This window comes from Stigmatopora nigra, chromosome 15 (assembly GCF_051989575.1).
Source record: "Stigmatopora nigra isolate UIUO_SnigA chromosome 15, RoL_Snig_1.1, whole genome shotgun sequence".
Taxonomy (NCBI): Eukaryota; Metazoa; Chordata; class Actinopteri; order Syngnathiformes; family Syngnathidae; genus Stigmatopora; species Stigmatopora nigra.
Genome location: NC_135522.1, coordinates 1,467,079 through 1,494,603, shown reverse-complemented (window position 1 = coordinate 1,494,603; position 27,525 = coordinate 1,467,079). Strand labels below are relative to the sequence as shown.

The 27,525-nt window shown below is 37.5% G+C and overlaps 1 protein-coding gene across 3 annotated transcripts in view; it reads left to right on the top strand.

Moving 5' to 3' along the window:
* Positions 1 to 388: 388 nt before the first annotated feature.
* Positions 389 to 27,525, top strand: part of LOC144208342 (adhesion G protein-coupled receptor L1-like) — a 102,322-nt gene continuing 75,185 nt past the window's right edge. For all 3 annotated transcript variants that reach the window (XM_077734128.1, XM_077734129.1, XM_077734127.1), the window contains exon 1: positions 389 to 1,114. The gene's annotated coding sequence lies outside the window, so the exon portion shown is untranslated. The remainder of the gene's footprint in view (positions 1,115 to 27,525) is intronic.

Sequence of the window (27,525 nt, the reverse complement as noted above, 5' to 3'; positions counted from 1 at the left end):
TTAATATAACTACTTATTAATGTAACTACGTATTAATATAACTACTTATCCTGTATGCACTTTATAGTTTCATTGTACTTGTATTGTACTTGTATAACATCAACAAAGGCACACAATTCAATTCACTAATTTAGTTATTTATTTTATTTTTATTATTATTTTTATTATTCCTTACATTCTCTTTTGAATATGTGCCATCGCGAAATAGTAAAATCTAGTTAACATAATAAAAATAATAAAATAAAACAAAACAACAACAACAAACAAAGCCCGAGATAGCGGAAGTAAAACGGAAGTAAAGTAAACACCAACCAACGCATATGTCCCTTATTTGGACATTGGGGGGCGTGTTTCATCTGTGAGAGCCACAACGGGGCGGTGCCAGTCATCCAGCCAGCCAGCAGCCTCTCGTGTCATCGTCCAAGCTGCACTCCCAAACGCTAAGTGCGTTTGCCCCCTCCCCAACACGCGCTTGTGGATGTTTTTGGTGCACGCTTGCTTTCTATCGACTGACAAGAAGGGGAAAATAATAATAATAATAATCATCATCATAAAGAGTCCGTAAGTGAGCGAGAAAGCGACGATCGGACGCTGCTGCACACGATCCTTCCCTTCCTCCCCCTGCCTCGCTTCACCTCGCCTTTTGCCTCGCATTGCCTCCCCATCGCGTCTCTTTTTAAGGCTGCAAGTCCATGAGGACGCCGTTTTCTTCCCTTCCTCCGGACCCAAGGACATTTCAAAGCAAAGAAAAACATATTTTTCATCCACCTTGTGCTATTTTTATCGCCTACATCGCGATGGTGGCGTCCTTTTTTTGGGACTCCGTCACCGGCTGTTTTTAATCATTGAGGACCTGCACTCGACTATTACTAAGACTTTTTCCATCTTTTTTTTTGTTTTCTGCAATATTTTCTTCAATTTTTTTGTTGTTACCATGCCTTTCACCTCCAAGCTGATGGGCTGTTATTAATTTTTAATTCTTATGCATCCGCACGAAGGAAGAAGTGTGCAAAAAAGTGACTTGGGACGCCACATTGAATGAATGAATGATTGAATGGACAAATGAATGAAGCACATTGAGCTTCCCCAGCGTCAGAAGATCGCACAACCACAGGTAGGAACCATTAATATTATTATTATCCTAATTTGTGATGATTCTAAATGATTCCCAGAAAGCCCATTGCGAAATAATGCCCATTTTTTACTGTATATACGTATATCCGTCCTGCATCTTATCCATTATTCATATTAATGGCCCCATATACGCATCCCCGCTTTTCACAGGAAGCAAAGGTGAGCATCTTTTTATCGATGCGGCCAAAATAGGACAAGCGTGCGCGGAATATTTCGTACCGTGGGGGTGCTAGAGTGTTTATGAATTTGCACTAGCTCTAGCCACAAAGTCAACCGCTCTCAACATCCTTTTTACAGAGTACACTATTAATCCCCCCACCTTGTCAAATCATGACCCGGAGGCCACTTGCCCTCTGCAAAGAGGAGAGAGGGAAGGGAGGAAAGGGAGGGGAGGGAAGGATGGAGGACCACAAGAGTCCTTGACGGATGTCCGTGCTGGAAATTGAGTCCTACTTTCATTTTCTTTTTTTGTAGAATAACTTTAGACATGCTTTTTTGACTACGGAATCAACATAAACACAAAAATACTCGTACATAAACAACCTTTATACCCGTTATAATTAAAAAAATCATCCCTATGTTGATGTAATTCTCCTACATATTAAAAACCTTATTAAAAAAATGGACCTTTTGTTTGGACCCGATAAAAAAATTGACACGGCGCGAGGTAGGGAAACAAAAGAGCTCGTTTATTTCCTTGCCGGTAAGCCCTTTTTTTTGCTCATTTCTATGTTGTGTATTGTGTTTGTCCTGGCAATTTTTTAGGGGCGGAGTCGATGTAGTGGGGGTAAATGAAATTCAAATTTAAATTCTTCAGGTGTTAAGAAAAAAATAATCATAAATGGGAATATTGGAAGTGTCTGACGGTGTTATCTGTCCGTTCAAGAAGCCAGACTCGGAATTGGTTTTCTGCCAAAACCGCCCACCCCGGCAAGACACAAGGATTTAAAACCAAACCCCCCCCCCCCACCCCTAACCGCCTCCCTCTTGTATCCGCGTCACATCGCCATCAGAAAAATGATTCTCGCCTCTCACTGGTTGAATAATATATGGTGAGTTTTAAAAAGTATGATAAATCGTAGTTCTAGTTTTAGTTTGTAGTGCGCAGGTGTTAAAGTGGCGGCCCGGGGGCCAAATCTGGTCCGCCGCATCATTTTGTGCGGCCCGGGAAAGTAAATTATGAGTGCCGACTTTATGTTTCAGGAGTAAGAGTACATATATGTATATTAAGTTTCCTGATTTTCCCCCTCTTAAATCAATAATTGTCATTTTTTTATCAATTTTCTGTTTTTAGGTAAAAAATCATGTAAAATCTAAAAATATATATAAAAAAGCTAAAATAAACTGAATATTCAAGGATTTTAATCCAGTTCTTTTAATCTATTCATACAAAAAAAATCTAATTATTTTTAGTTCAAAAATCATTTTGTAAAATCTAAAAATATGTAAAAAAAAAAGCTAAAATAAACATTGTTTTAGATCTAAAAACAACTGAATATTCAGGGCTTTTAATCCGTTTATTACAAAAAAAAATCTAAATATTTTTGTTTCAAAAATCATTTTATAAAATCTAAAAATATATTTAAAAAAAGCTACAATATTTTTTTTTTTAAATCTATAAAAAAACTGAATATTCAGGGCTTTTAATCCAGTTCTTTTAATCCATTTGTAAAAAAAAACAAATCTAAATATTATATCTAAAAGTTTTTTTCTCTCTAAGCAAATTACGGACCAATACGCACGTATACATCTTTAATTTTTCTATGTACGCGGGGGAAAATGTCCCAAAAGTGTATACTCTGGCGTGCTACTTTTTCATAATATGCATGCTTTCCCTACAGCTCTTTTAACAAGACTTCCTCTATGAATATGTTAATATGAAATAATCAGGAAGACGCCCGCTAATATGAATTTCAGAAATTGACCCGCTACATAGCATTTTTTTTCCATGTCCTCGAGATACCGTTGTTGTTGTTGTTTTTGTTCGTTTTCTTCCAGGAATGCAAATTCGGTCGCGATTTTCCGAAACGATAGCGTCGCTAATTAGAAAACGGGCTAACGCTAATGTCAGGGTATGGAAAAAAAAACTTTTAGTTGGGTTTATGTTTGAGTCATGATGTAATTTGGTGGGAAATTATGATAATTAGGCAAAAAAGCGCATTAAAATGTCATTTTTTTAATGAATTTTAACTATGGTAGCTAACGTTATAGCAATAGAAAAGGGTTAATAGCAAAAATATGTTTTTTTTTTTTTGGCATATCAGTTGTGAAGTGCAAAATAAAGTTGTAAATATATATATGTTGGAATATTTTGGTTTTGGTGCAGTGGTTTTTCCGCCTGGCTCGGGTTTGGAGTGCTTGGGTTCGATTCCCACTTTGTGGTTTTGAGGATCGTAAGAGTGAGGTTTTTTTTCAAATTTTTTATTGTGCTATGTGTTTGGCTGGTTAAGAGTTTGGGGTGGCCTGGGATGGGCTCCAGCACCCCCATTTTGTGGATAAGTGATGTATTTTGTTTTGTGATTACACATAAGTTTGCACTTTTTTGTGGTTTATTTACTGTTGTGTACCAATTGTGTGTTTTTGTGGAAGTCTGGCATGTTTTTGCTGATTGGCCGACATTTTTAGCCCTGTTGGGGGTGCCGGATCACCAACTTTAAGGTCAAATCCTAACGATTTTGACGTCTATTGCCGTCAATGACAATGAAAAAAGTCCATTACAATCAAGCCGAGTTCTCTTTTAGCCGTTTTTTTATTTATTTTTTTGCTTCCAACAGCGAAATCCGATTAGAGTCCGTCCGTCTCCGTCCGACCTCTCGTCTTCCCGTCCAACTCAGGAAGTTATTTTGTTCATAATCATGTCCTCTTTGCTTTGTATTGATTCTCTGTAATTCTGGAGATGCTTTGCAATTATAATCCATTCAAGACAAACCCTTTGCAATATTAGGACGTCTTTTTTTTTTTTTTGTCCGTCTGCCCTCCAAAATAAGTCATTTTGACAAAGCAATTATCTTGATGAAATGTCTTTCAATATACTTTAAAAAAATAAAAAATAAAGTAAAATTGTTAACCCTACCCAAACTTTTAGAGTACACTGCAAAAAATGATCAAAATAGATGCTATTTTTTAACTGTAAATCACTTTTTTGATGGTCTAGTTTGATCCTTGGGTTCGAGTTCCGAGGGATCCGCTTCCTGGAACCCATTCTTCACGCTAATTCAATTCCGCGGGCGTCCGTTGGCGCCACGCTGGCGAAAGCCAAGGCCGCCAGCGAGTGCGCGAATGGCAAGAAAGGGATCGATGGCGACTGTTTTTCCATAAATTGAGTGGGAGTAAAATTAGACAAACGGATTGACTGACTGACTGACTAACTGCTGGATTTTGGGGGCTGGCTATTGAGTGAAAAGACCCTGATTCTCAATCAATGGCGACAATCAAGCGTCTTTTTGTTTGGACTTCTTTCCAACTGCCATTTTTCACCAATAAGGGTGTCAAACTCGATTTCATGTAAACAGGACCATTTTAGATATAATATTTAGATACTTTTTTAATAAATGGATTAAAAGACTGGATTAATAGCCCTGAATATTCAGTTTTTTTATAGATCTAAAACAATGTTAATTTTAGATTTTTTTAAATATATTTTTAGATTTTACAACATTATTTTTTTACCTAAAAACACAAAAAAATGATTAAAAGATGACAATTATTGATTTGAAACAATGTTTATTTTAGCTTTTTTTAAATGTATTTTTAGATTCTACAAAATTATTTTTGAACTAAAAATATTTAGTTATTTTTTTATCAATAGATAGTTTTTTTCCCTTGAATTTCATTCATAGCCGTCAAAATAAATGTTAGTTTTATCTATTTATCTCTTGTTTACTTTCAAATAAATGACCCTAAAGGCCACATTGTGTTATGTTACGGCGTTTTGTCATTGTCACTTTACAGTTTCGAGCATGTCAAGTCAAATTTATGCGCATATAAGCCTTACCCTCGATTCAGTCATAATTTTTTAAGCAACAAATACAGCATATATGCGAAAAAATATGCTCGTTACGTCGGCCATTCTGAAACAGTGCATGTTGAGTCAATGGTGTGCAGTCAGTGGTAATAAGGTGTCTACTTTCCCACAAATAAAGATGTTCTTTTTTTTTTTTTGGCTTCCCGTGCTGCAATATTCAATATTGTTTGCTATTAGAGCAACAGCATCCGGATCGATCCGGCCGCTTTAAGAGCGCCGCTGCCCTTCCAAAGCTTTGCCGTAGCTTGGCTGAAATGCCAAACAACCAGTAGGGCAAGGTTATATTGATCTTGTCAGAGGGGGTGGGGTTTGGCAGGGGTCTGGGGGGGGGGGGGGTCCCCTTTTATTTACTCAAGTGGCGGCAGAAATACATTTGCACGGCGCCTTGAAAAGCCGTTAAATGCGTGGTAATATGAGCAAACAGAGCCAGTTAAACACCGGCTTTCCGGATGAAGAGTGGAAATCGGCAGTCGACAAAAGGCGCAATCACGAGTGGTCATTACGATATTACCCTAATGTTACTGTAGAATGTGGCAAAGTGGAGGCCCGGGGGCCAAATGTGGCCCGCCGGATCATTTTGTGTGGCCCGAGAAAGTAAATCATGAGTGCTGACTTACTGTTTTAGGATTAAATTAAAGTGAAGAGTATAGATGTATTATAAATTTCCTGATTTTCCCACGTTTAAATCAAGAATTGTCATTTTTAAATCATTTTTTTGAGTTTTTCGTTCAAAAATCGGTTTGTAAAATCTAAAAATAGCTAAAAAAAAAAATAAACATTATTTTAGATCTATAAAAAAACGGAATATTCAGGGCCTTTAATCCAGTTCATTTAATCCATTTATTTAAAAAAAATCTAAATATAGCGATTATTTATCAAGATTTTCCCTTCAAAGTACTCCTATTAAAACCATAAATATGCAAAAAAATGTGAACAGGGGCGGCTTATACGAGAGAAATTGTAAAAAATCAAGGATTTTAAGACTATTTTAAGGGTTCAATTTATACGCATGGGCGGTTTATACGAGAGAAATTGCAAAATTCAACAATTTTAAGTGTACAATTTATACAATACAGTAATACAGTACTTTCAAAACCACAGAATCCCCCGACATCAACCCCATCGAGATTTCTCAGACTATCTAATCCCCCAAATCGAATCTGACCCGCGACCACCTTTTCCGACATCTTCCCGCGTCCCACCCGTCCCTCCAAAAAAAGAAAGGGACACCCGCAAATGAAAGTCAACGGCGATCAATTGAGCTAATAGCTTGTCCGATCAATCCTCATGTTATTCTGACGGCCGGACACGGGGGCGCTGGCGTAATTGGCTGGAACACGGGATGGGCTGGGCGTTAATGGCGGGAGGGGGGCGGGGGAGTGCCTTCCTCGGGGTCCTCGCCGTGGCGTCAATAGCGTCTCACCTCTTTGTCCCCGCCGCCGTCTTCTTAATAGTGTGGACGACCCCTTTTAAAGTCTAACCCTCAACATCGACACGTTCAGTCAGGCCGCAAAATTAGGAGAGACAATGTATTAACAGAGTGTGTGTCACTATGTGTGTGTGTGTTTTTTGTCTTTATCTAGTATGCTCACCCGAGTTTTACCCGGGAACAGGGGCGGGGCTTCTCTTTTATACTTGGTTAGCAAAATAGGGAATGACAGACAATATACTGCTATTGGCTGACTACTAATTTAGGGTGTAATGGGTTGTGATAGGCTCTAGCACCCTCCTGTGATGTTTTTTTAGGATGAGAACTATGGATAGTAAAGGAATGAATGATCAGAGTTATTAGATTAGGTGTGTCAAAGTAAGGCCCGGGGGCCGAATCTGGGCCGATGGGTCATTTTGTGTGGTCCGGGAAAGTCAATTATGAGTTTTTATTTTAGGGTCATATTAAAATATATATAATGGTATAGATCTATATAAAATTTCCTGATAGTTCCACTTTTAAATCAATAATTGTAATTTTTTTGATATTTTTTGGTGTTTTTTGGTCAAAAATATTTTGTAAAATCTAAAAATAGCTAAAAAATGCTAAAATAAACATTGTTTTAGAAATCTATAAAAATATTCAGGGATTTAAATCCAGTTCTTTTATTCCATTTATTTAAAAAAAATATCTAAATATTATATCTAAAATTGTTATTATTACTAATGTAATGTTTTTTTGGATGACTATAGCCTAAAAAAACATAACATAACAAGCTTTTGTTAGTCAAAGTGAACAAAAAAGGATATTCAACTTACATATTTACAATTTTTGTTTTGTATGACTATAGTCTAAAAAAACAACATTTTTGTTAGAGTAAAAACAATAACAAGTCATGTTGCTTTTAAGTATAAGAATATTTTTTCAGGTCAGGGTTGTGTATTTTGTAAGATCTACTTTCCATCTGTAGTCCTTTTTTTTATATCTTTCTATATAAGAGAAAGTTCAAGAACCACTTTATTGTGTACAAGCTTGGACTTTTCCACCGTGTAATGTGTTGCCGGGTAAAAAAGAAAAATGTAAGAGCAGAGGTCACGTGATGGAAAAGTGAGCCCAACTAGCAGGAGAGCACATCCGGGGTGGATTAATTAAGGCTTATAATTACGTTGGGACTTCGCCGGCCTCACCTGAGACCGCCCCTTTGCCACCGCCGGCGCCCTCCGTCACCCCCCCGACCGACCGCCTCGGAAAACATTAAAAAAAAACACGCCACGTAAACTATACGTTAGCTAACCGCTCCTATAGCCTGCGTTCAATTATAATCCTTCTATCATTTGTGATCAGCTAAATTATGTTATTATACTGGTGTTAATTGTTTTAATGTGTATTTTTTTGTGAGGATTGGTCGCCGTGAACAAAGGAAAAGAGATGACTTTGTTTTAGGAATGATGGGAGAGTGGTTTTAGGGGTTATTGTGTTTATGATTGTTAAGGTTGTGATACATAATGCTGGAAACTAACACCGTAGGTAGCCATTTTGGTTCTTGTAGACTAGAAAATGATATTTGGTATACAAGTGTGGTCTTTATGACCTAAAATGTGAGGTAGATCTCTGTTTTAATGAAGCTTTATTGACATTGTATGTATATAAATATATAGATATTGTATATTGCTAGGTTACGTGTGTCAAAGTGGCGGCCCGGGGGCCAAATCTGGCCCGCCGCATCATTTTGTGTGGCCCGGGAAAGTAAATGATGAGTGCTGACTTTTTGTTTTAGGATTATATTAAAGTGAAGAGTATAGATGTATATTACATTTCGTGATTTTCCCTTTTTAAATCAATAATTGTCATTTTTTAATACATTTTTTTCTGTTTTTAGTTCAAAAATCATTTTGTGAAATCAAAAATGTGTAATATGTATAAAAAAGAATAAAAGATTGTTTTAGATATTTAAAAAACTAAATATTCAGGGCTTTTAATCCAGTTTTTTTAATCCATTTATTAAAAAAAAACTCTAAATATTATATCTAAAATGAGTCTGACACACATGGCCGAGACACTAGCCTTTTTACACAAAAACTACTTTTAAAAAACCCTAGAAAAGTTGTTATACGACGTACACACTTTGAAATTACCCAAAAACTTAGAAAATACGGGAAAAACGTATAAATTATGCATTTACAATACAATCAAGACCTTTTCGCCATTTTCAAAGTCAAACAATGATTTGGGAATGGCGACTAAAACATACATATATTTTTCTTTAATCATTTTTTGTATATGAATTCCAACCCCAGTCAAACCTTAATAGGAATTATAATTAACACCCAGCCATCCCATGTTGTAGTTGTTAATAATGTATTTTTAATTAGCGCATTTAATGAGAGCATACGACAAGTTTTTTTTAAGTGTTTTGGACTTGACTGTTATTTTTCCCTATTATTATATTGTCTGTTTATCCACTTTTGCGGCCCTCCGTCCGTCTCTGTTGGATATTGACCCAGCAGATAAGTATAATAATAATAAAAATAACATTCAACCTTTCCCACAGCTGCACTTTAACCCTGAAGTGCACACAAGCTGTGGTAATGAGCTCTGGACAAACAGTATGAAAACAGCACTAAAGGTGCCCTATTGCTTTTGGACCGGTTACAAAAATAGTGATGGCTAAACCTCATTCTACAAAGATCCACACGCCGGACCTTTTAATGTGATCCAGCTATTCCAATTTATGCATTTTTTTTTGCTCAGGGATTTTTTTACGGAAGAGAAAAGATGTCGGCAAAATCTTCACTGATGGGAAAGTCGAAAATGTAATAGAAAAAATATATGTAATGAATAAAATAAGTAAGTAATAGTGGATAAAAAATAAAATATAATGTAATAAATAATGAATAGAGTTAATGTGGAGATATGATTAGTCAAAAATACCAATGTTTCATGAAATCAAGCTTATTTGGCCACACCCCTTGCTCTTGAGGACACGCCCATCCACACCAAAATAGGGCCATAAAGTTGGGGATATATATTATATTTGAAATTTTAATTTTTTTTTTAATCCAGATCATAAGATTTTGGAACTGAAAAAAAAATAAGACCTAAAAGTGAATTTTTTGGTGTAGTTTTTGTTTATAAAAATCATAAATAAACCCTAGACATTTAATTTAAAAAAATATTTTTGTATTCCCATTTAATTTAGAAATGTTTGTATTCCTATTTAATTTCCAAAAATATTTGTGTATTCCAATTTAATTTCCAAAATATTCCTATTTTACTTAAAAAATAGGTTTGTAGTCCTATTTCACTTCACAAAAAAGGTTTGTAGTCTCATTTCATTTCCCAAAATAGGTTTGTAGTCCCATTTCACTTCAAAAAATAGGTTTGTAGTCCTATTTCATTTCACAAAATAGGTTTGTAGTCCTATTTCACTTCACAAAATCGGTTTGTAGTCCTATTTCACTTCACAAAATAGCTTTGTAGTCCTATTTCACTTCAAAAAATCTTTCTTACCACCATTAACGACAATATACCCCCAATCTAATCAGAATACTTCGATAGATGTCTCATTTTATCAATGGCATTCATCAAGCTAATTCCCAAAACAACCTCAAACCCCGCACAACTACGATCAATCAAAAAACACTTCATCGTTCCCGAAATTCCGTAGCTTAGCACGTATCACCCCGTCACACGCCAGCGACTCGGGTTATCGCCAAAGCGGCGTTTTTCTTCAGATCCACGGATCGCCGCTTATTGGCTAATTGATGAATCCTTTTCATTCCAAACGACAAAAAAAACAAGTGTTTAGCTCCTCCGGGAAAACGACGGCGAGAGGAATTCTAATACCTCCCGACTGACCGCTCGGCCGGTCGGGGGTGCCGTGATTTATTCGAAAATCCTATTGATTGGCTGAATTAATGCGGTGCCAGTTTAATCAGTGCGCGATGGGAAGCGCGCCGCACGTCCGTGAACTCGAAATGAATTGAGTGTAGGATATCGATCGGGTTATCCGCAGTATTTATTCAGCTATTTGTTCGCCGCCTCTCCATTCATTGGCCGGGCCGCCAAAAAAAAAAAACATGTCGCCGTCGTTAAGTGGGTTTACGTTTTCATGCCGTATGAAAGACAGTTTATTTATTTTTTAATAAGACGCAATTGGTTAGCATTTAAAGTGATTGTAGCATTGTTAGCGGCAGTCAATTGAGTTTGTAATGGTTTGTTTACGTTTGTTAAAGTTTTCTTATGGTTGAATGTCATGTTTTTTTATTTAAGTTAGCAATTTATGATACAGTAATCTGTCGAATATTAAGGAATTATGGAATATGGACATTAGAAGACTAAATTTGGACTAGATTTGGACTAAAATTATCATTTTGGTTAGATTAGGACTTTATTTAATCCTGAATTTGGGGGATTTTATTGGTTGGAGTAGCAAGACAGACACAGAAGACATTATAGAACTAGTTAAAAGGAAAATATGTATATTTTTTGATTAATATCAAGTGGAGAGGAACTATTTTAACTGTGAGTACAGTTTTTGAAGTAGTTACGATTTAAAATATGTACTTTTTTTGATAGTAATACATTAGTGTTTTGACATGCTGTGATATTTAGTAAATGTGCAGTTTTTGATAATTGTACTTGTGTATAGGCAGGAAATTCATATTGTGGTAGTTATAATGAAGGTTATTCTACTTTGCAGTGTTTCGTTTATGTCTAGACTATATTAACTGCGATATTTGAGGGATTACTGTTATTCACGAGGACTTTGATAATTAGTAGAGGGTTTGATGATGTAATGGATTGAATTATGGTAGAAATGTTGACCCATTTTTCTCAAAAATGGATGTCGTATTGGGACAAAGTCAGTGATTGACGCTGCAAATGTTTTGATTTACGTGGAATTGATTATAATGTTTGTTAACTGGAGAATTATCATTTCGGAAATTGTTCAAATTGTTTATTTGTGGAGCCTCTCGACGATATTTGTATCCCTTCAGGCTGTAAATTGTTAATCGAAGTCGACTGATTGCAATTAGTGGAAAAAATGATATTTGCAAAATGCTTCTGTGTTGGTAAACAATTCATTACAAAGTTGATGAAATATCACGTCAGGTAACAAAAAGTACTTTTGTCTGTTATATACAAATCAGTCAAAACATAGGATATGTTCTTTACGGGTTTTATTTGGTCTAAAAGAGCTTTACTTTTCGATCCCGCCTTCCCACGGGAGATCATTTCCCGGTGACGTCCGTAACAGACGGATGGGCGGATGACGGATCTGACGTGATGGACGGCGGGGTGATAGATGGCTGCTTTGCCTGATGGGAGATTAATGCCGTCCACGCAAGGGCCGCCATAGATAAAAAAATAGAAAAAAACGGACCGGCGGATCAACGAGAAGGCGCTAATCCCAGCCGCCGTTGATGGACAGAAAATCAAAGATGGGCAAAGTAACTACACCGGGAAAATAGCCCACTCGTTTAAGATGGTCCTGATAGGGGTCGAGAGTTCTTATATTATGGCCACTTGTGATATATTGGGTCAGAAAAATCTGTTTTAGGACCATTCATAGGCCGGCATGGGCAAACTATGGCCTGAGGGCCACATATGGCCCGTTAGGATTTTTAATCTGGCCCGCCAACTTTGTCCAAATGTTTGTTTTGTATTTTTTTCCCCAAAATGGCGCCTCACGCGGAAGCCAGTTGCAGTAGCTCTGTCCAATCTTATTAGTTTTTGGTGTTTTAAAGCCCCTCTATCTTTTTTTAAAATGACATTTTAATATTTCTTAATACATTACTTGACTTTGTACTTTATACTTTTTACTTTAATGATGAGTGATGAGTATATTAATACTCCTTTAATCCTTTTTTTTCTGTTTATGTTTCATATGTACTGTTAACGGATGCACTTTTCTATATGTATCCTATCTTGTACTGCCCATCTGTCACATTTTTAAAGTCAATATGGCCCCCGGACCCAAAACTTTGCCCACCACTGGTCTAGAGTTCTTAATTCATGTATACTTATGATATATTGGGCAACAAAACTCTATTTTAGGACCCTTTAAAGCTCACATAGGGTATTTTGAATGGCAAATTACCCATAAATCGAAGATTTGTCGCTACAATTAAAGCCACACCCCCTACGCTCTTTGTGATAAACTCAGTCTCCGTCCACGCTTTGTAGGAGGGACCCCAAGGGGCCCTCTGGCATCGATCCGCCGCCGCCGCCACAGCGCTCGCCATGCACTCCGCTGTCACCTACTTAAACTCGGCTAGCACAGAGGAGCCTTTATTTAACAAGCTCTGATTTTGGCCTGCACGGATGACAACCCGATTATCACTTGAAGGACCTTGGAAATCTTTTATTGGAAGCGCTACGTTGGTAGAGGCAGACGGCGATCTCGGAGGGGAGGCGGGGAGTTCGGGGGTCCGCGAGGCTAAATAAAGGAACGGGACTGGATGAGACGCCCGTGACGGAGAACAAAGGACGGGAATCGGAGTGGAGATTTAGGGGACAACAAACTGGAGGACAAGTGGAATAATGTGTGAGGAGTGAGCGCTCATCTCTTATTATCCACTCTGTCCGCTTTGCTGAACAATTACCGTATTTAAAGGCGTAGACTCGCTTTTTTTTGGAGTTAATACATACACAAGGCGCTCTGTTTTTGTGGGCGCTAGGTTGGTAATGTGCTAGGCTATGTTTTGGAGTATGGTTGTGATGTAGTGAAGGTATTTTTTGATGAGTTGTAGTCATTTTTTGTAGCCAAAATGGACAAGTTTGCTATTTTTCAATGTGTCTTTTTTTAGAGAGATTCAGCCAATCGTAGGGCACCAAAAGACCAACAACCAATCATAAGGTTTAGCAATTTAGAGTGTCCAATCAACCTAGCATACTTGTTTTTGGATTGTGAGAGGAAACTGGAGTACTCCTGGAAAAACATGCAAACCCGGACTTGAACCCTCGACCCCAAAACTGCGAGGCCAACCTGGTAACCACTTTACCCACCGTGATTGACACTATACAAAAAATATGAATATCCAACAAATCCCAACTAAAAATAGCTACAAATCTCACATTATTAGCAGCATAAGTTTATTTAAAACATGCAAACCCGGACTCGAACCCTCGGCCCCAAAACTGCGAGGCCGACCTGCCAACCACTTATCCACCGTGATTGACTCTATACAAAAAAATATTAATATCCAACAAATCCCATCTAAAAATATCTAAATTTCTCACATTATTAGCAGTATAAGTTTATTTACATAAAGTACATAATTTGTTTACAGCCTTATTTTAATAGAAAAAAATGGATTTGTAGTTTTTTTGACCTTTTTTTTGCCTGATTATAATTTTGCAATAGCGTTATTTCAATTGCCTGAACAAAATACATATGTAAATAGTATTTTTTATATATATATATATATAATATTATATAGTAATTTTTTTCCTTACTTAATACATTTTCTGGGTGTCAAATCAGGGCCTCGATAGCTCCAAATCAGGCCACCAACAAAATAATAATGATAATAATAAAATTAAAAAATAAAATACCACCTGCTGCTTCACTTACAAAACACGGAAGTTTCCACGCCAAGCTAGCGAGTAACGGGGGGTGAAAGATGGACATGTTGACAGCACGTGTCAGCTTTAACCACGTTGACCCGCCGATTCGGTCCACGCATGCAAGCAAGCCACCGAAAATGGAGTATCGCGCCCGCCCGCTCGCTACGTGTGGCGACTGCAAAATCGGGCGTGTCTTTCCTCCGCTACCGTGTGAAAGGAATGCAAACGAGGGAAAAAAAAGCGGAGGCGAGGCGAGGAGAAGAGATGCGAGGCGGGTGTTTGCGCATCCATCTCCATGTGTCAGTCCGCTAGCGCTCCGACATGATTTTTTCGGCGAGCCCGGGGGAGCTAGAGAGCGTTTCCACGCGTTCTCGCCGCCACGTAATTGTTGGCCATTTCATCTCTCTATAATTTCAGACAATTTGTTTCATCTGCTTTTTTGTTTTCTTCCTCTTTTACGCTCGTAGAGACAGATAAATGACATCTTGGGTTTTTAAAATGATGTCTGGAAAAAGTTGCTACTATCAAATGTTTGTTTTTGTTGACTTTGTTGGCATACAAAAGTTTATACAGTGATTTTTTATTATTTTTTTTAAACCAATAACATCTGAGTCAGGGATTTTAGTAGTACTTTATTAAAAAAAGAGTACATTTTAGAGTTTTATGTGCGTCCATTGTTTGTGCAAATAGGTGCTTTGTTGTATTTGTAGTTCTTGTGTATTTGTAGTTCTTAATTGCTAAATAAGGGGAATTCAATGTAAAATAATGGGTTGGGAAATGCAGTTACTTTTTGAGGGATTTTGGAATATGGACTTTTTCATATTTTGAGTCAAAAATTTGCATATTAGAAAAATGTGTAACTTGAAACGTTCGCACATAGCGGAATTTGTAAGTAGAGGTATTATGACTGTAGTCATATGTGATTAATTGACTTTTCTTAATTACTTTCTTGACTTTTATGGTCTGTTTTTGGTGTATAGTTCATGTAAATATATAGTAGAAAATGTTTTGTTTATGTACTTTTTTACAATCTAGCTTAGATGATTTTAATTTATATACGAAATAATGCAATGTGACAAATTGAGCTATCAGGAGTTTCATTTTCTTAACTGATATTGTAACTGGACGTTTTCAAGTTTTTTTCACTAGTATAAATATAAATATATCATATAGTACTATATAGGTCTATTTTTTTTTTTTTTTGCACTATACTTCCGACCAGATGTAATTTTTTTTCTAACTGTTGTTTAAAGTTATAGAAAACGAATGTTCCAATTTGTAATAACTTACATTGAGTCCAAATTAGGCGTCCAAACAATTTTTTGAAATTGGAAACTCTTAAAAACAATCAATCTATTTTAAAAATAAACCATATTTCTAATTCCAATTCGATTCCCAATCACACAATCACCACTACAATGAATTCATGTACTACAATATACACTCCCATTTTTTTTGTCGGCCTCTATTTGACTCCACCCGCTTGTCTTTCTCATTCGCCCGGTCGGTCGGTCGGTCTCAAGCACCCCGGGGGGCTTTGGCCTCTGAGTGATCAAACTCAATTTTCCGCGTTTTGCGACATGGTTGGGCGCCACCGAGACAGATTACTCCGTCCGTCCCGATAGAAGCGAGAGACGCCTCTCGTCCGGCTTCGGCACAACGGGATTAGCTTTAAATGGAATTTAATTTCCGCCATTGTTGATGCCCAAGCCCAGACGGGCAGCCACGCCGGTCTGGCGCTGGCTGGCCGTCGCCGTCCTTCGCCGTCCGGGCGCTTTCACTGCTCGCCGCTAGCTAAATCACTATAATTGAATCCAGTTCTAGTTTTTAGCTCTTTTGCTGACAATTTGCTGTCCAAACGGCGTACGTCAATGCCACGAGGCTAACGCGCTCGATGCTAATAGGGTAGCGGCAGATGGCCGGGTTTTTATTCGTCTGACGCCGGAGTAAAAAAAGGTCAAGGTGATGCCAAAAGAAAATGACATTTTGAGGTTTTTGGAGAAAAAAATTAACAATGAGAAATTAGATGCTAAAGGGCGGTTAGCATTTTCTTAAAGGTACAGACTCAATTTAAATGACAACCATTTAAATGGACTTAGTTACCTTACAATGTATTTTTTTAAAGAAACTTATACATTCATCATATTGTAGTTTTGCTAGAAATTTGTACAAATGTTGCGGTTCTTTTGATGTGAAAATAGTAGTTTTCATTTGTTCGTGGCAGAGGATAAAGAATTAATACTTGAAATTTGCTAAGAAACATATCCATTCATCATATTGTGGTTTTATTAGAACATTTTTTACAAACATGTACTTTTTATCTAAGTTGAGAAAGTAATATATATCCGAAATAGTAGTTTTCATTTGTTCCTGGCAGAGGATAAAGAATTCATACTTGAAATTTGCTAGATTTCTGTACATATTGCTCCACTCTTTTTTAAAAATGACCTCAAACTAGACGCATTAACGTAGCACCTCCAAGCTAGCATACATTAAAGTTATCAAAGTAGTACTTGTTTGTTTTTATTCACTTCTAAATGACTTTAAACCATTTTTTTTCGCATGCAATTACTGACCATGTCCATTATTAATATATAACATACCCACCCCTCAAAAAAAGCCTTTCAAAATAAGGCCCCGTCCTTGAGAAAAACAAAAAGTTAGCCCACCCTTGTTTATTTAATGAACACATAATGGAGGTCACTTCATCAATTTAGCTTTCTCGTCGTTTTTTTCTATTAATTATTAGTTAGGAGGTAATTAGATCCCATTGCACGGGTGAATGGATTTTTAGAGACCAATCAGCTCCTCCGATATAGAATCCCACTTCGCGTACTCTTTGAAATATTTTAAAAATGTGTAACGTATTTGTAGCATTTTAGAGCTCTCTCGTTTTTTCTGGCTCCTCCCCCTTTCTCACCTGACCTATCCCATTCTTCCCTCTCATCCTCACCTTGGACAATTCCCTCTCAATCTAGTCTTTCATCCGTCTCTCCCACGTCCTTCTTTCACCCGCTAAGTCCAGCCTGGCCTCTTATCATCCCCTGCCATTGTATCTCCCGATTATTTCTTGAACGGGGGCGTGGACCTCCCCATCTCGTTCGTCGGGGTGAGATGGAAGTGTGGCGGAGGGGGCGGAGTCTGACTTTTTTTGATGGAGGGGGATTTACTATTCACATTTTAGGACTAATGACCAGGGAAACTGTCAGGCTTTTTGTTCGTGGCGAGGAAGGTTTTAGCTAGTTCATGGGTGTCAAAGTGGCGGCCCGGGGGCCAAATTTGGCCCGCCGCATCATTTTGTGCGGTCCGGGAAAGTAAATGATGAGTTCTAACTTTCTGTTTTAGGATGAAATTTAAATAAGAGTATAGAAGAATATTACATTTCCTGATTTTCACCCTTTTAAATCAATAATTGTAATTTTTTAATACATTTTTTCAGTGTTTTTAGTTCAAAAATAATTTTGTAAAATTTAAAAATATATTTAATTTTTTTTTTAATAAACATTCTTTTAGATCTATGAAAAACTGAACATTCAGGGATTTTATTCCAGTTCATTTAATCCATTTATTTAAAAAAATCTAAATATTATATTTAATATCTGACACCCACGATCTAGTCCATGTTATATTTTTCGTTTTTACCCTATTTTATGTTTTTTGATCATTTAAAATTGTGTATGCCGTATAACAACTTTTGTACCAGAAAATATATTTTTTCAAGTAAGTTTTTTTGTAAAACCAATCTCGTTTTTGTCCATTTTGGCTCTAATCTTGGCCTTTTCACTATATAAATGTAGTGTGTCAGCAAGCAATGTATCTTGACTTTGTCTCTGTGGCTCTGAAGTTATCAACAAATCCTACTCATGATATGTCAAAAACATAACTTTAATTTCTGGATGGTGCTGAACCTTAATTAACTGGACATGCTTTTTCTTTAAAAAATCCCTTTGTGTGTTTGCGCCATCTTTTGTAGCGTGCGTCAAAAGCAAGGCTTAATCAGCCAAAGTAAAGAAAAACATGCGAGTTAATTAATGCGTGAGGTGTCATGGCGTTAGCGTTGTGTGAAGTTATTGCACGATCAAAGTAGTGGCGGAGATGAAACAACTTTTCACATGCTTGTAGTTGCCTCCAAATGTCAAATTATGATAACAAATTAAGATTTAGGCTGTAGTCATTAACTTTGCACTCTTTTTACATATGCTCTAGTACTATATACAATATATTTCCTGTAGTCTATCCATATAAAAATGTATGTGTGTGTGTGTATATATTTATAATAATGTATGTTGTATTTTCTGGACTATAAATAGCATCTGAATATAAGTGGTAGTAGCACAAATGAAAGGAAAATGTATATATTTAAGTCACATTAGTATATAAGTTGCATTTTTGGCAGGCAGTTTTTTATTGATCTGAAAAAGACAACAAATATTTTATGTTAATGTGATAGTACAGATAGCCTTTAATATAATGGAATATATACTATAGCTGTATGTGTAGATATATGTATATATATATGTGTGTGTAGATATATGTATATATATATGTATGTGTGTATACATATACATATATGTGTGTATACATATACATATATGTGTGTATACATATATATATATATATATATGTATATATGGGTGTGTGCATATGTATAGAAATGTGTGTACATACGTATATATATATGTGTATATATGTATATATGTGTGTATATATGTATATATATGTATGTATATGTGTATATATATATATATATATATATATATATATATATATATATATATATATACACACATACATATATGTATACACACACATATATACATATTTGTATACACATTTTCCATATCAGTATCAATTATATATTTATAAAAAACTATATACATATACTTACATATATATATACACATACATGTGTATATGTGTATATACGTATCTGTGTATATATATATGTAAGTTCATGTATATCATTTTTTATATACATATATATATACATATAATTGATACTGCTATGGAAAATGACCCAATATAATTGATAGCTACCATTAAAGTATATAGATGAGGACTTATCTTGCCACTTATATTTGAGAAACCCATCAACAACCCCCAACAGCTTCAATGTTATTTTTCTAAAAGAACTCATTGTCTCCCTTTCAACGACGTCGTCCAAGCCATGAAATAATTCAACTCCAGCTTCCTTTCTCCGACATTCTTTCACGTCAGGGGTTATTAAAAGGTGTATCTCCCTTTCCCCGTAAATTGGCATCCATCACGAGCTGGCCTTTTTGTGTTGTCCCTAATGGCGGCGCGTAGCCCACCACTCGTCCCCGCGCCTTTCTTAAATGGCAAAGCTGGTCGTCACGGAGGAGCGGGAGCGTGAAAAGCGCCGAGCCCTTATTAAAGCCGTCCTCCAAAGGCCGCCCTCTGACTGATTCCCCTTGTAAATCTCCCCGTTAATTGGCAGAAGGTGGAATCTCCGTCTTTCCCGGACGGACGGGTCGCCTGGCTAACGCCGACTTTGCGGCTAGGAGAGATGCTAACGCCAGACAAAGGAAAGATAAAGGTGCGAAGAGGCGTTTTTTTTTTTTTCTCACTGGCGGGCGTTGCAGCCCCGAGTGGCTCCCTTAATGGGTTGCCATGACAACAGCGTAGAAGGAGAGTCAGACTCCGCCACGCCGCGGTACGGGAACGCGGCGGCGAGGTGCACGTGCTCTCTCCCGCCCCGGTGATTGATTGTGCGTGAGATAACAAACAGCACAATGCCGCAACGGCGTTGAGAGAGAGCGACGACGGCGACGGCGGCCATATATTTTCAGTCTCTCTTACTCGTCGCTCAAACGAAGCGAGGTGATGTCACGGCGGGCCCAGCTGTCACGCCGAGGCCGTCTCGCCGGAGCGCTAATCTGTCATCATTATCTTAATGACACGCATTGCGCCGCTCGCAATGTCATCGGCGCCGTGCGACGCGGCTAACGAGTGATGGCCTGATTGGAGAGTCGTTGAGAGAAGTGCTTTTTTTTTTGCTTGAACCCGACTTGTCTTTGACCTTTGACCTTTTAGTGCCATGGTGGTGAACCCGACTTGTGCGTTACACTCATTTTTATTTCTTTTGGTAGGCCCTTGTAAATGTATGCTGAACTCTATATTATAACTATTCACGATATAATGATACCTCTACTTACTTAAAAATTGTCAATTTTGTTTGATAAACACACAAAAGAAAAAAATACTTATGGAGCCATTACAATGAATAGTGTTAGGAGGAGAAAATAAACACTTGGCAACTGACAGAACTTAACATCATGAATAAAACAATAAAAAACTTAACTTTCTTGGGGCCAAGAATTTATTTCCTAACATGACTTCTTTCGTTTCCCTGACCAAAATATTCCCATTGAGTGTTTTTGTAACCTGAATCATATTTCGTAAGTAGAGGCCCCACTGTACAATAAATGCTACCCAATTTGTAAGTAGAGGCACTACTGTACAATGAATACTACCCATTTTGTAAGTAGAGGCCCCACTGTATAATTAGTGCTACCCAATTTGTAAGTAGAGGCACCCTTTTACTCTGAATACTACCCACTTTGTAAGTAGAGGCCACATTGTACAAGGAATCTTATCCAATTTGTAAGTAGAGGAACTACTCTATAATTAATGCTACCCACTTTGTAAGTAGAGTCACCAATGAATGTTACGTGTTTCGTAAGTAGAGGCACTACTTTACAATGAATGCTACCCACTTTGTAAGTAGAGGAACGCCTGTATAATTAATGCTACCCACTTTGTAAGTAGAGGAATCACTGTAAAACAAACGATAGCCACCGCCATCTTTTCTTTCCAACCCGAAAATTCTACTGTCGCAAGTCGCTGTTGGTAACAAAAAAAATATAGCAAGGCAAGTGCAAGTTTCCATGACCAATCAAAACATTGCAGCTTGCTCTAATGAGGAAAAGCGTCATAAAAATGGATCAATGGCCGTTTTGTTATGACTTGGAGCTTTCCCAGCACGGCAATTTTCTCCACGTTTCTCCAGCCATTTTCCTCCTCCCCCTTTTTGTCTTTTTTTCCCATCATGCCCCCCTACTGTGATACCGCCTTCTCGCGCCTTCTCATCTTCTCGCCTCACATCTCAATCGACGTCCTCGGTTTGACTTTACGTCGTCATTTTACACACAATCCCGCGGGATTTCGTTATATTTCAAAGCAAGCTCCGCCCACTTTGGAAGAATTAATTGAAAGTGCGATCATAGCTATTAAATATTTATTAAAAGCACAATCGCTGTCAAAGAAAGTGACCCGCCTACCCGTAATAAAGCCACGAAATGCAATTGAACTATTCACCATTCGGGTTTGTTGAAAAGATTATGAATTATTAATAATGTATTTTTTCGCATGGCACTAGAGTAGGGATGTTATACATTCATAGAAATTTGGTTTAATTTCATTTGTTTTTGGCCCAATGGGTTCACTCGCCGGTTGTCATGGACGTCGCTAGGCAGACAATCCATTTTGGAGTGGGCGGGGCTAATGAAAGGACTTGGATTATTAAATTTGGTCATGATTTGACAAACGAGTCCTCCAAATCCCCCAAAATGACACAATAAGAACAGAAAGTAGCCCAAAAATACCACAAAATCAACAAGAATCGACTATTGAACAAAAAAAAACATTGTTGAAATTTATTAAAATTTATTGACGGTCCCTTAGCCCTCATACTATGAAATTATAACCCTAATCTAGGTATAATTTGATTTTATCCAGTTCGCTGAATTTGCTATTTTCTATAACTAAGACATATTTTACTTCAAAACTAATTAAACTTTAATTCAAAACTAAAGATATTTTCAAGGGCTCACATAATTCAAAAACGTCCTTATTTTCCTCCAAAAAACTAAATTTTAATCTTTCCGATGATATATCACACTTGCCCGTTGCACAATTATAAAATCCGACCACATCGGGGGTGTCGGAACAGAACTTCAAAAGCCCCCCTGACTGTTTTCCTCCGTACTCTAAACGTACTTTTATCGACCTTGTGATGAATTGGCATTCAATCCAGGTTATAGACTTCCCCCGTCGGCCTCAATTGCCTGCGGCTCATCCTAATGAGGTCAAGCGCTATAGAAAAGGAATAGAAATGTAATCATATCTATATCTATCATTCCGTCAATGCCCTTTGCACGCCGTATTGGCGAATGATCACGGCCAGCTCAGGGCTCGATATCGCCATTTGTTGCCATGATGAAACGGACGGGGGGGGAGACGTTGATCATCTGTGATCAATAACTGGCACTATTGATCGGGACAGCAGTTTGTAACCATCTAAAATCGTAGATAAGAGTCTGGTGAATCCAAAAATACATTTTTAGCTATTTGTAGTATCGTCGATAGCTAGCAGGCATTCTTTAAATTGGGAAAAAAATCTTTAATAATTTCCGATACATTTGTAGCTATTTATTTAGCCACGATAGCTAGCATATTTTTTTCAAATATGGGAATAAAACATCTTTAATAATTTCCGATAGATTTGTAGCTATTCAGTTAGCCTCGATAGCTAACAGAAATTCTTTAGGTTGGTAAAAAAAAACTTTAATAATTTCCGATATATTTGTAGCTATTTATTTAGCCGCGATAGCTAACAGAAATACTTTAGGTTGGTTAAAAAAAAAAAGTTTAATAATTTCCGATACATTTGCAGGTATTTATTTAGCTAGCATACATTCTTTAAATTGGGGAAAAAAAAAACTTTAATAATGTCCGATACATTGGTAGCTCTTCCGTTAGCCTCGATAGCTAACAGAAATTCTTTACGTTGGTAAAAAAAAACCTTTAATAATTTCCAATACATTTGTAGCTATTTATGTAGCCTCGATAGCTAGCATACATTCTTTAAATTGTTAAAAAAATCTTTGATAATTTCCGATACATTTGTAGCTTTTAAAGTTTATTCACAAGAACGTCATTTTTAGGTATTTTATTCCAACTGGGCGGAGCCACAAATTTAGGGAACTGGCATGCAAAAATATATGTCATCGGGACATCCCTTCTACTGACAGCCCAAAGCTAGCAAGCTAGCAAGTAGCAGTAACGTGAGCTGGTTCTCACTCTCTTGCCTCCGTCACCCCCTCGCCTCCCCTCCCCGGGCCTGTCTCCCTCCCTCCCCCCTTGCCCTTGCTTTCTCATTGGCTTTATGTCTCCCAGGACGGTACTGAGAAATGTTGAAACGGGGCCCGGCCCGTCGAGCAAAGAAGCAAGAGTCGTTTAAGCCAAGTTAAACAAGGGCGCTTTCCTTTTTTAAAGGGCAATAATCTTCGAAAACGAGCGCTTTAGAATCAATCGGAAAGAAATATAAAAGACCGGGAACGCTTCTTTCCGATTAGCCATAGTCATTTTTACGAAGGAGTCATACCAGAAAAGTTAATAAACAACCAAAACGGGAAAAAATATGTCTCACTGGAGTATAAGTCGCATTTTTGACATTTTTCTACTGGATCAGAAGCTAAGCGAAACATATTTTTAAGGTATAATAGTAAAATTTAGTTTAAATTTGTCAACATAACATTTTGATTTTATAACTAAAGCCCAAAAATATTTTTATAGATTGTTGGTGGTCAGAAAGATTAAAAAAACGTATAAATGTTGCACTGGTGTATAAGTTTTAAGACATTTTTTTACTGGATCAGAATGCTTAACATATTTTCAAGGTACATAAATTTAATTTAGTTTAAATTTGTTGACATAACATTTTGATTTTATAACTAGAGCCCAAAAAATATATATTACAGATTTTTGGTGGTTAGAGAGATTGAAAAAAAAAACGTATAAATGTCATACTGGAGTATAAGTCGCATTTTTGGGAAGGCCATGCGAATTCCAAACATATTTTCAAGGTACAATAGTAAAATTGAGTATAAACATATTAATATAACAGTTGATTTAATAATTAAAGCCTAAAATAATAATAACAGATGGTCAGAAAGAGTAAAAAAACATCAGTTGAAATATTATTCAAAGTATTCGTTCCAAACTCATCAAACTATGCAAAAAAGTGCAACTCATACTCCGCCAAATCCGCTAAATGTCAATTACTGTTTTGACTAGCATCGCAAATTTTGTTTACCAATTCCTATCCACACAAGTTCCCCTCAACTTTATGTAAAACTTCTCTTCCTGATGTAGTTTTAAGAAGAAAAAAGTCATCTGGTCTATAAACGATGTTGATTAAAAGCGCTAGTTGCGATGAATGCGCCCCCAAAATGATCACCAAGCTTTGGCGCCGGAAAGAAAGCGTGCAATTTAGCGTAGCAATTTAGCGTAGCCCATCTGTCTACTCCATTCCTCCTCCTTCAAATCAGGCCTCATTTGGGAAAATTCCTTAGTAGGCGTTTGTTTAAGTACAAGCCTCGGAAATGCTCCAAAACGGCACTTTTGAGCCAAAATGGATGCCATCCGACAGACTTTTTGGAGTGGGCGGGGCTAACGAGGGAACTCGGATTATTATTATTATATAATTTGACAAACGAATCCTCTAAATCCCCCCAAAATGACATGATAAGAACAGAAAATAGCCCAAAAAATGCCGCAAAATCAACAGGAATCGACTATTCAACAAAAAAAAACATTGTGGAAATTTATTAAAATTTATTGACGGTCCCTTAGCCCTCATGACTATGAAATTATAATCCTAATCTAGGTTTAATTTGATTTAATCCAGTTCATTTGCGTACATTTTCTATAGTAAAATTTAACTATATTTTTATGAGAATGCATATCCAAAACTAAAGATATTTTCAAAAACGTCCTTATTTACCTCTAAAAACCGACATATTTTACTTGTGCAAATCTTCTATAGCAAAATTGAACTATATTTTTATAGCAGTATTCATATCCAAAACTAAAGATATTTTCCAAACCTCACAGAATTCAAAAACGTCCTTATTTTCCTCCCAAAAACTACATTTTAATCTTTCCGATGATATATCACACTCGCACGTTGCACAATTATGAAATCCGGCCACATCGGGGGTGTCGGAGCAGAACTTCAAAAGCCCCCCTGACTGTTTTCCGCCGTACTCAAAATGTACTTTTATCGACCTTGTGATCAATTGGCATTCAATCCAGGTTATAGACTTGCCCGAAAATAGCGAAACATATTTTTAAGGTATCTTTTGAGCCAAAATGGATGCCATCCGATACTTTTTTGCACACATTGGGGCATATTTCACCAAATATATCGTACGGTTTCATCCCCCCTAAAGCTGTGGATAAAAATATTCCATTTTTTTAATGCTATTGTCATAATGTTAGAGTTATAATGATGTGGGTGTGTGTGTGTGTGTATGTTATAATGAAAACTGCTATAGCTAAAAAACACAATACTTATCGGCGACCAATCTCTGCTGAGTGTGAAGAGTTGTAATTATCTTACAGTTTGGAGGAAACACCTGGTGGGAGGTACACGCCTATTTGCACACAGCCAATCACACGCGAGCTAACACCTCGGAAATCTCCATGCTGGGGTTTTCTCTCTCTGTGGGTGGGTTGTCTTTTCCGTTTTTTTTTTAAATGTAGTTATTTTTTGTAGTGTGAAGAGTGTGTATGTGTGTATATGTGTGTATTTTTGTGTATTTTTGTGTGTATGTGTGTCCCCCTCCTGTTCTATGACGTAGAACGCCGCAGGGTAGCTACTGGATGTCCTTAGCTTTGTATTTTTTTGTCTTTGCGACCTTATTTTTTTTTATTATTAAAAGGGTCAACTTCATTATCAAAAAAGGATGTCCTTTGACTTTCCGTTTTTTTTCGATTTTAGATGGAGAAGGGAAAAGAGGTAGTTTTTTTTTGTGTAGTTTGATCTTGGGTTGTTGGAGGACATTTTTTATGAGAAATGTCATGAGGTAGATGATATAAAAATGGTAAAGTTGGATTATGATGTGTTGAGTTGAGGTATGTTGGTTTTTTTGGCTGTTGATGGACTTTTGGTTTGTCAAGTTTGTTTTTATTGGTGGAAATTGAAATATATTGTTTAAAATGTGTTTTTTTTTGGCAATATCCTTGTACATCTGGCCTGTTTTCTTACTTTGTAGCTCTTTAAAAAACTATAAAACCAGATTACACTCCTGAAAATGTCAAAAAATGTCCAATTATACAAAAAAACTATTTACAGTGTCCAGTCAGAACCCACTGGGAATCGAGCCCTCGATCTCAGAACTGCGAGGCGGACTTGCCAACCACTTAACCACCGTGCTGTGAATGTACAAGTATTTTTTTTAAAGTTCTTAAGTTTAACTCCAGATTTCTTTGTTTGCTGTCCTTTTCTGAACCACTTCATCCTCACTAGGGTCACGGGGGGGTGCTGGAGCCTATCCCAGCTGACTTGGGGGGACACCCTGAATTGGTGGCCAGCCAATCACAGGACACAAAGAGACAAACAACCATTTTTTTATATCTAGGGGTAATTTAGAGTGTCCAATCAGTTTATAATTTTATATATATAGTTTTTTGGAATGTGGGAGGAAACTGGAGTACCCGGAAAAAACCCACACATCCCGGGAGAACATGCAATTTCCCCACAAGTGGATTTTGAACCCAGAACCCCAGAGCTGCGAGGCCGACATGCTAACCACTTACTTATACTTTAAGAAATTTTCAAAAACACCATATTTTTTTACACCACGCTGTAAAAAATATCGCCACCCGACCCCAATTCCCCAACACAATCGAACCTAATAAAAAATGCAATTTTAATCAATTGACAAACAAAAAAAAAAATCATCCCCTGGTCATTGACTGGCGTGCATACAAGAGCCGGGTCGCGTGCCGATGCTAATGTTTGCGCTTCATGCCTATTGAACACGGCTTATGTCCGGGGTTTGATATTAAATCCCGCCGCCGCCGCCGCCGCCGGGGGGGTCGCTGGCTCGCCGTGCTGATCAGATAAGCGCCAGAGGGAAACGGGGGCTGGATTTAAATGCTTTTAGTAATCACAATCCAAACAATCCACATCCTGGTGCAATCCGGACGGAGCCACTCTGCCCCACATCCCAACCACGCCAACCATACCCACCAATAGCGTTTAGGCCCGGGCCAACCCCCTCGCCGCCGCGTCCGATCCGCCGTATCGTACGAATCGCTGAAGGCGTGATGAAATATTCACGAGGAGGAGCGTTACGGCGCTATCTGGCGCGGTGAAGCTTTTTAAGGTCAACCTTCAAGTGAAAAAGTCTCACTTGCCAAGCCTGTCCTCTTTCCCCTCTGCTCATCTCGTAGGGATGGAGGGGGGAGGCGGAGCCAGTGACAGTTGCCGACGCCCCCCTCCGCCACTTCTTTCTCCGTGTCAGCCGGTGTTTTGTCAGCTTTTGCTCCCTTGTCA